Source organism: Strongylocentrotus purpuratus, unplaced genomic scaffold (assembly GCF_000002235.5).
Source record: "Strongylocentrotus purpuratus isolate Spur 01 unplaced genomic scaffold, Spur_5.0 spur5_scaffold_1, whole genome shotgun sequence".
Lineage (NCBI taxonomy): Eukaryota > Metazoa > Echinodermata > Echinoidea > Camarodonta > Strongylocentrotidae > Strongylocentrotus > Strongylocentrotus purpuratus.
Genome location: NW_022145594.1, coordinates 12,658,199 through 12,669,051, shown reverse-complemented (window position 1 = coordinate 12,669,051; position 10,853 = coordinate 12,658,199). Strand labels below are relative to the sequence as shown.

At 36.3% G+C, this 10,853-nt stretch overlaps 1 non-coding gene across 1 annotated transcript; it reads left to right on the top strand.

Moving 5' to 3' along the window:
* Window positions 1-517: 517 nt before the first annotated feature.
* Window positions 518-715, top strand: LOC115917770. The gene has a single exon (XR_004062981.1). It is a non-coding gene; the product is annotated as a U2 spliceosomal RNA (small nuclear RNA).
* The last annotated feature ends 10,138 nt before the right edge of the window (window positions 716-10,853 follow it).

The following is a 10,853-nucleotide window of genomic DNA, read 5'->3' as shown; positions in this document are numbered from 1 at the left end:
AGACTGCGTACATCTCTGCCGTGCGCGTATCCCTGCGTGTATCTGACGCGAAGGCAATCTGAATGTAATCGAGAAGGCTTGACTCCAACTTTAATTTATCTTTAACATAAAGAGTAAAGCATAATTTGTTGATTAACGTTCTATTAGATCTTCCTCGATGTTGTATAAAACAAATAATGAATGTTTTCATTCCGTTAATAGTGCGAATATTTTCATTCGTTGAAAGATTTACGTTAATTCTATTCAACTCGGCTGACGCCTCGTTGAATAGAATGTTAATCTTTCAACTCATGAAAATGTTCGCACTATTGAACTCATAACAATTCATTATTTATATAATAATTATTATGCATGTATATGATATGTTACATCTAATACCATAAATTAGATGCTTTCAACCATTTATTACCCTTCCATACACATTATCTCGATGTACCCCGTGAACTACTGTTACAATAACCAATACAATTTCTGTGCATTCTCCAACTGCAGACTTATATCATTGTTGCTAAATGATATAACTGTTCCGAAGATGAAATATTATTAATAAATCTGTTCTTTTTAGCTTAACATCTGGAATGCAACTCACCGAGTCGCTTATATAATAAACTGATTTTTTAATCTAGACCATGGAATAGGGCGGGGGGGGGGCTTGCTCCATCCTGGTCGCAGGCTGGCCCGGTATTGCAGTACTTCCGGGATCGGCTAACCCTTCAGGGGTAATAATAGAACTAAAGTTAGAACCCCAATATCCCTTTCTCCGAGTTCTTCCTGTCTCTCTCTCTCTCTTCCCCTCTCTCTCTTTCCCTTGTATATCCACCCCTTTCAGTTTCTTCTCTCGCTATCTCATGCACTTTCTTTTTCTCTCTGCCTCTCTGCCTCTCTCTCCATCTACCTAATCACACTCGTCTGTTTCTCGACCTCTTTCACATATTTAATATGCTGTGACTATTATCTTAAGGGATATGGTCATTACATTCACATTGACAATGTTTTTATTAAAATGACATTCTTAAAATGAACTCTATTGGTGAAAGTATGAAAAATTGAACAAAATATATTTTTAAATGTTCATGTTCAATAGCTTGGTGAACGATGAAGAAACTGATGGCATCACTAGTATCTGATTTAGATACTAATGAGTAATTAAACACTCATACTCTCTAATATTTCAACAATACTTCAACATTGTTGAAGTCAAAATGAACGTGAGAAATTTGAAAATGTGTTTTATTTCTGAATCATCTTCTTTCTCTAATAATTTCATGAAACAACAAAGGTTACGCGCTTCGCGAGGTAGGGGGAAACTAAATTCAGACAAGGATTAAGAGTAGAGAACAGTGCAATGAATCCTCATCTTTCTGTAATAATGTAATGAAAAGTCAAAGCTTCCGCGATTCACGAAAGAGGGGGGAAAACTTGTGTGGTCACTTCCGCCCCCTTTAAAATAAAATCCTAGCAAACAATACAGTAGTTGACTTGGGTCATTTGCAAGAAGGCGTAAACACACTCTATCTCCTCCTTAGTTCCATTTCAATTGGCCACATTCTTCCTAGATATGTCAAAGGCTATTCAGGTAAAATGCCTCATGAATAAAAACTAAGGGTTCTTCACTTGTCTACTCTGTCGGCTCGCCGAAAGTACTTGTTTTGCTAATTTTCTTTCAAACTTATATATTCATGTTGTGCCTGTGATACGCTAATAGAGAATGTGCTCATTAGCGAATGACGCCTTGGTACTCATCTCCGCTATCTCTCAACACGGAAACAGGTCATGTTCCTGCCCCATTCTTGTAGTATTCATCGACCGTGAGATTATTTGCCTTTATATTTTAAGGAGGCATCGGTATTGTCTTCATGCATTCCCATGTTTCCTTTTCTCTTTGAAGCAAGCACTCATCTCTGAGTATTAATGACCCAACTCCCCACCTCTCCTGAAGTGATCTCTTTCTGCTTCGTCCGTATTTTCTTACTGATCTTCCTAGATATCAATACTGAAATTACATACCTATGATGAGCAGATTTGTGTACCAGTGGAGTACGCAGGATTTTTTTTCAAGGGGGTGTTTTAAAATATGAAAATCGCGCCGTTTTTTTCTTTCTTGTAATTTGTTTTTTTTTAACAATAAAAAGATTTGAGGGGGGTTAACCCCCAAATACCCCCCCCCCCTTGCGTACGCGCATGATCACTACCCATCTTTTAGAAAGCCTTGAATCAGAAACTTAGCATTTATACTGTTATATTCCATATTCCATGTAAATGCACGTACTTAACAATGTACATCTACCATAATGATATCAATTATCTGTCAATGGCTTTGTAACATGTTGCTCTTTTTATAAATATTTGCATTACGCTTTGAACTCTAAATATACTGGACATTTTAATGAATCTGCACTTGTATATAAGGTGGTACTATACGATTTAAAATTCATGTTTACATAGATGCAGCTTAACCTTTGACATACCTGAACAACTGAATAATAATTCACCATTGCGATATATATATATACTTGTTGTCTTTAATGATAGTTAGGGTTCTTTTTTTTTTTAATCCATGTTATATTTCATATCACTTGTTGACATTTTGTTCAATTCCATCTTTAAAAAAAAAAATCCACTTTATTCACGTAAATGCGCCTATTATCGTCCTTTCCCTATTCACATACCTTTGATATAAGTATACAATGCATATTTATTTATTTCATTGATATATACTTGATATAACCTGTATGTTTGCATATCTTGATGTTTCGAAATTCTAATATGATACTTGGTATATATTCCGCGTTACTATCCACAAATCAAAAACTTGAATTTCAAACACAATTTTCAGTTTGTAACCGTTTTTGCCAATGTTTGCTCTGTTCTCTTTTAAAATTTGACCGATGAAAATAAAATGTCCTTACATTCATCTTTGATCCATAAAAAGATCCTTTCTGTTCACTATGTGAGTGCATTCTTTTCGGAGAAGTCCCTCGCTGGCTATGAAAAGCTGGGCCAAAGACTTTCCCCAAAAAATCCGAAACTAAATTCAAGTATGAAAAAATGAGATTTGTGATGTTCAGGTGGCAAATCACTAGCATTTTGAAATAGATGTAAATGTGTCCACCTCTTCTCTTCTCTTCTCTCTCTCTCTCTCTGTATCTCTCTTTCTCTCTCTCCGTTATAGCTATCTTCCATCTATCTCCCTCTTTCTCCTTTCTATCTGTTTTTTCTCTATTTCTCCTTTTCTATTTCTCCCACTCTCACATACCAGTTCTTCCCTTCTCTCTTTCTCTCTCTCTCTCTCTCTCTCTCTCTTTCTCTCTCTCTCTTTAGCCCTCATATTTTAATTTGTCTTGTTTTCTTTTATTTACTCTCCCTTCTCCTTTTTGTTGTACCCTTTACATCCATACAAATGACATTTACTATTTATATCATATTTACTTTTTTTTTTTTTTAACTTACTTATTGTAATAAAAACACAATTGAGTTTGCATGACCATAAGATAATTCGAAAGCCAACTTAAAATAATGCACATGTATACGAAGGAATATGTTACAAAAATAATGCAATATGACACTACGAAACATTTGTTTGAATTGTGGTATTTTATTCAGTGCATTACTGTGATTTTACATTATTGCGATGTATGAATTATTACATCTACGTTTAGCGGTTTAATATAGTCCAACGAACACGACTTCTACCTATATACGGAAGATTTTGTCTCAGTCAGAATGTTTAAGGTATGACAAAGGTATTTGAATTTGAAAAATAATTCAGATGCTCATAAAAGCTTATTATTAACTCATTAAGATCATACACAATAATTTTCTTAATATAAATGTTACTAACGAGATCGCAGAATCAGTGCATGAGCCACATATTTTTCATGGTCACCTTAATTGCACGAACGTGTAATGTTTTGAGCATTCCTTTTTTAGATAGAGGGTAGTTCTTGAACTGGAACAGATTCAAACATTATTATTGCACTCATATGCCTACATAATAAGAATATGGAAAAGGTAACAATAGTATTATGGTTACGTTCTGTTATTTGCACTATCACAAAAAGGCAAAACAGGACAATCCTTGAATTTCATATGTTTTTTTATGATTTACATTTGTTACATTAAAGAGTGTCCTCAAGAAAGATAGAGGGGGAGAAATAGGATTATACAATATTTATAATCTCAAATGTAAAATAAGATAAAGAGAAAAATCTAACATAAAGATAATAGTGCATTACATCTTACTTTCCGGTTCAAAATGTTGCATTATTATTTTGAGAAAATACGATTAAAGTAATTAACTCTTATCATGTACATTTTGGTAATTTGTAATCTATGTATTTGCATAACATGTTAACAAAAAAGCGAATATTAACGGATACTGATTTCTATGAAAAACAAACTTTATGATACACTATCAGTTTACTAAAGTCCGTTGTTCAAATTCATCTAAATATCACACATTATGATTTAAATTATTGTAACAAAAGCGTTTCATAGAAATCCCAATAAAAATATGATATTCAGTATTACTCAATATTTAGAGAGTATTTTTTGAAAATCAGTTCATATCAGTTTTCGTTATAAGCCAGCAATATATATATATTTACATGTTCACGTGATAAATATACAGAAATATATATGCATTGAAATGGATATACGAGTTAAATACATTAATGTAAAACTATGACATTAAACAGAACAAAGAATCACTTGTGCAACATTTGCAAAAGCTTTTGGTCATATAGCAGTGGTCCGACCTTTCACATTAGGTTAATACCTGATTATTGCAAACCCCATTTTCATGATTTTTTACAATCTTACGAGTGAATTCCGATTATGCGTTTATAAAATCAATCTAAATACAACATGTGCGGCTTTCCCTTAAAGGTAATACAAAGTTTTGGTGTGAGGTCATGAATTTGGTTCAAATAAAAATATTGGAAGCATATGCGATCCGACAGTACTTAGTGATCATTGTCGCGGTTGCAATCGAGTCTAAAGTTATGAAAATATCAATAATCAACTCTTTATGCTGTATAGCTCCCTCTCAAGGTCAAGATATTAATTAACCTATAAAACAATATTTCTTGACTGAAATCAACCGATTAGCTATTCGCGTTTGGAAATTATATATCACAACTACATATTCTGAGATTTTCATGGTCGCAGCTACTATTGTACGGCCGTAGGCGCTATTTGAATTTTTTTTAAATTTACCGGGAGCACCGGTAAATTTTTATATTCCATTTTTCTCAAAAGCAGAAGTGTTTTAAGGGCTAAAAATTGTTGTGCTTATAATTCATCCACAGGGGCATCCAAATATATAAAAATTGTAAAGAATCACTATCCACCCAATTTTCAAAATTTACCAAAACTTTGTATTACCTTTAATATTAATTTCATATGACAACTTCATTGTGGAGTGTATTATTATTCGAGTCCACTCATTTACTCATTATACATGGAGGTGTGATATAATTCGATGAATCAAAGACCATGTATAAGCCAACTCGTACTCTTTCAAAAGGAATGTTGGGCATCAACTATACATTAGTTTGTTTTTGATGTTCTCGGTATCTTCACATGTGAAATGATCAAAAGGTATATTAATTTAGTTTACACAACGGAAATAAATATTATTTACAGACCTTCAACAATTTAAATCCTTAAAATCTTGTGACGATAGAAGTTTCCTTTTTTTCCTGAGGAAGGACTCGATATTGATAATTAAGTGAGATCTTTGTAATATTTTTCATTTTGCACAGCTTTAGATTTACCTAGTGTGTCACTCTTCTTTATTGTTGAAGAAAGATGTTACAGAGACGGCATAGGTGGTATAGGTTTCATTTCCATATATGTAGTGGTTGTTTTATCATCATCTTCTTGTGCTGTAGGAAGGGTATTACTATATTGACGATCACCGGATTCGTTTTTAGACGACTTTTCGTCCGTATTCACATACACGGCCCCAGAAAAATTTCGAGTAGAACTAGAACTAACATGATCTTGATTAACTGGATCGTTTTGCAGCGCATTTCCATTTGTCATGTCTGTATCCACATAATCAGCCTCAAATTCATTTCGAGTCAAACTAGGACTGACGCAGTCGTCATAGTCCATGTAGCTTGTAGTTGTGTCATTGTCGGCGCGAGGAATAGGCTTCAAGTCCATGTAGTAGCTTGTTGTTGTGCCATTGTTGGTGAGAGGAATAGGTCTCAAGTCCATGTAGTAGCTTGTAGTTGATTCGGAGGCGTGCAATGGAGGTTGATGATGATGATGAACAGCATTTGTATAGCGCCATTTATCTGCAAAAGCATTCAAAGGCGCCTGGCTCCCTCAATATGTCACATATTATTCGCAATGTTGCCGGAAAAGATAGGTTTTGAGTTCAGATTTAAAGGTATCAATGTTGTTACAATTTCGAAGTTGGACAGGTAGAGAGTTCCAAAGATGCGGAGCAGATGAAGAGAAGGCTCTATCCCCGTATGTTTTTAGACGGGTACTGGGCACTTGAAGAACGAGTCCCGCACAGCGTAGTCCTGGTCGTAGCTGACGTACACTGATGAGAGCAGATACATAGCCAGGGGACAAGTTATGTAGAGCCTTAAATGCAAGCAGCAAGATCTTATACTGCACTCTGCAGTGCACTGGCAGCCAATGAAGCTCATGGAGTGTAGGCGAGATGTGGTCAAACTTCCTGATTCCCATCAGAAGGCGAGCAGCAGCATTCTGGACCGCCTGGAGACGTTTGATGGCTGATGATGGTAAGCCGACAAGGAGAGAGTTGCAGAAATCCAGCCTTGAGGTTATTAGAGCATGAATGAGGTTTTCCGCGGCACTTCTGGTGAGACAGTGTCTGATCTCTGCAATCCTGCGGAGATGGTAGAATGCAGACTGACAGACACGCGAAATGTGATCCTTCATGCTCATAGTTCTGTCGAAGACTACTCCAAGATTTCTAGCCTTGTTGTTGGGAGATACAGCTTCCTCACCGACTAGAATAGGAGTACCAGTGATCTTATTTCCCATGTGTGGTGAAGACAAAAGGAGATACTCGGTTTTCTTTTCATTTAGCTTCAAGAAGTTGCGTCTCATCCAACATCGAATCTCTTCGATGGCAGCACTGATGGCTGCAGCTGCACGTTCCTCAGCGCCTCCAACTTTTGGATCAAAAGTTAGGTAGAGCTGGGTGTCGTCTGCATAGAAATGTGCGCTAAGACCATGTCGCTGTATGATAGAGCCAAGAGGGGTGATGTAGAGTGTGAAGAGCAAGGGACCGAGGACAGAGCCTTGCGGAACTCCGTAGCTAAGGGTGGTCTCAGGTGATAGCTTGCCATTGATGACCACAGCTTGTCTTCTGTCGTTGAGGTAAGACTCAAACCATTGGAGTGCAGTTGCTTCAATTCCAAAATCTTCTCTAAGTCTCTCAAGCAGAACAGCATGATCGATGGTATCAAATGCAGCTGACAGGTCAAGCAGAACTAGGGCAGCTGCTTTTCTGCAATCAATTGATGTTAGGATGTCATCCGAGACCTTCAGTAGTGCCGTCTCCACACTGTGATTCTTTCTGTATGCAGACTGTAGGCACTCATGTAGATCATTGCCCTGCAGATAAGCTGTCAGACGACTTGCGACAATTTTCTCAGTCACTTTGGCCAGAAAAGGCAAATTTGATACTGGGCGATAGTTAGCCAGATCGTTGTGATCAAGTGAAGATTTCTTCAATACTGGGGTAACATATGCCAGTTTCAGACAGTCTGGGAAGACTCCATCACGCAGTGACGCATTAATCAGACACGAAATATGCAGAGCTAGGAGGTCACCGTGTTGTTTAACAAGAACTGTAGGCACCGGGTCAAGCGAACATGTCTTTGCAGAGGTCTTGTGAATTATCCGCTTGACTTCCTCTGGACATGTAGGATGTATCAATGTCAGATGGGCATCACAATCACGTGAAGGCTGTCCGTATGGGAGGACCTGAGTTGCTGGCATACACTCCCGGATTTTCTCAATCTTTCCGACAAAGAAGCGAGAGAAATCAACAGCAAGGTCATCATCAGTTAAATGCTGAGGCATTTTCTTTGACGCTGAGGTTTTCTGATGAAGAAGTTGGCTGATTATACCGTACAAGGCCTTCTGATCACTGCCACACTCCATAATGAGGTCGTTCCAAAACTCTGACTTCGCCACTTTAAACAACTCTTTGGTGAGGTTTCTTTGATCCTTGAAAAGTTGTTTATCAACAGAGAGCCCCGTCCTTCTCCATTTACGCTCAAGTTGACGTCGCTTTCGCTTAGCGTCTGCTATTTCCTGGTTATACCATGGAATGGCTGGATGATCAATGATGACACAGGATCGCTGTGGAGCATGTCTGTCAAGGAGTTCTCCCATAACCACGTTGTACTTATGTAGTAATGTTTCAGCTGTTAGTGATGCATCAGATGATGATAGCTCGGACTTCTCTATGTCTAAGCTGAACGTGGTGGAATCAATTGCCTTTATCTTGCGAAACTGGATTACCCTCTTGACTGCCTTTGGCTTCCTCACATGCAGCTTACAGTGAATAGCTGAGTGGTCGGACAAAGATTCGCCTATCTCTACAGTCTCCAAGCATTCTTCGCCAACCCGTCCAATAACTAGATCCAATGTATGGCCAGATTCATGGGTAGGCCCAACCACATGCTGCTGAAGGTTATGATCATGCAGTAAAGACATAAGCCGGCTTATCTCATTATAATTCTCATTCTCCCAGTGGACATTAAAGTCTCCAAGTATGAGTAATTTACCAGTGAAGAGAACATACTTATCCAGAAGGGAAGAAAACTCTTGGATGAAGTCACTGAAGCTCACGAAGGCGGAGGGCGATAAACAATCGCTAATTTTAAAGTAGCATTGTCATAACTCAGGTCGCATTCCGTTATCTCAAAGGATCTGGGTTTGTCATGGTTTTGTTCCTGTGCTATATCCGCATAGTCTCCTTGGTCCTCCTAGAAAAACATTGTCAAGCTTAAAACTTTAAAGTAAATTTCAAATTATCATATATAAAATGTCATTATTAAAGTTATATATTAATGGTTTGTATCTCATCCCTTTGAATGATGTATGAGCATTTTTTGTTACTTACATGCGTTTATAATATGAACAAATAATGAAATGAAAGGAATGATTGAAAATATATGGTGGATACTCCAGTAGCTTGTAATTTAAAGAGGCATCTTATTTACAACTTAAAATCCAGTGACGTATATCTAGGGATTATCGCGCCTTAGACGAAAAAAACATTATGCCCTCAACTTTTCTAAAAGATTCAGCTTAAAAAAGATAGATTTCCTCGCTCTTTCACAACGTGAAACTCTTATCTAAATGGACTGAACCTGGGATTGGTAATAAGTGAGCAATGAAATGTGGCCAGACGGTATTTTTTGTATTAATTGTTTTATTTAATTTTTTTTTTCTTCAAACGTGCATTTGAGTATGAAACTTTTTCAACGTAGCTCCGCAACTGATCGTCAATTTCGATCAAATTTGAATTAGAAACAAAGACAAAATCACTATTTAACTTCTTTCATCTTCGACGCGCATACTTGACCAATTAATATCTTCGGATTAGCTATGATTTGAAATGTATCATCTTTGTTTCGAATGTTGAATTTTGGGAGATATATTGTTTCTTCAATCCACAGATGAGCTTGCCAAAGAAAAGAATGATAAGTTAATGAATACTATTTGGATTTTTTTTTAATAAATACTTTTTTTTTTTTAATATCATATTGTTAATTAATGCAAAATGATAGACTTACCACTTGGCCTTCTGGTTGAGAGTTGTTTTCATCGTCTGCTTGGAGTTCACGGAATGAAATTAACTGTAAATAACAAAATAATGTAAACAAAAGTAGATATTATGGCAGAGATTATACTGTCTTAAGAATACTTGACTGTATTCCCTTTTTTTATCCATTTTTTTCCAATGATAGATTAATCAAATGATCTGTTTATGTTCAAAACTGGCTAATATATACATTTACCTAAAATACGTGAACAAAAATACAACGATTGAAGCCTACAAGGAATGGATTATTATTGTTTGTCTTTTCATGTAATTAGAAATAACATTTAGAATATCTAACATCATATTCCTCTGACTGGCGGTAAAGCTCCCGTTCATCCCATGTTGATTGTTTTAACCATCTTGTTCTTTTTTTTCTTCCTGTATGGACCTATAATAATTTGAAATTCCTGCCTCCGTATAAAAACTATTATTTGTCATTATTAACGTTAATGTGACTACAAGCAAAATGTACGAGAGGTAAGGAGAGAGAAAGGGTAATAATATATTAGGTTAATATAAATGGTAAGAGGAGGTGAAAGTGAATGTGCACATTTTTTGAGTAGCGTGAAATGAGAGAAAAATAGTTGAAAACAAATAAAGATGAATACCGGAAATAAGGACAAAGAAGAGGAAAGAGAAAACCTGGAAAGAAATGCAGTAAAAGCGAAAGAAAACAATTTATGAACAGTGTATTTAGAAATCACAGAAGAAAACAAAAGTGCAGTCTCATCAAAGTAAATCACTCCACTTACGGGCACTAGAAGTCACAGAGAGAGAGAAATAAAGCCTTAAAGGGATAGTTGAGTTTTCAGACCGCAAATTTCCTTCAAAGTGCATGGTTATTGCTCTTATTCTTATCTATGACAGTTCTAGTGCCCTTTTAAAACCTAACATTGCTATGAAGGTGATTTTAGACCCCAAAATGTGTGAAATTTAGCCAATACGATCATACCAACTCAGCTCCTCTTTCAATTTCAATTAATTATTTAATTCAAAATAACAATACATGGTCCGGCTGGTTTTG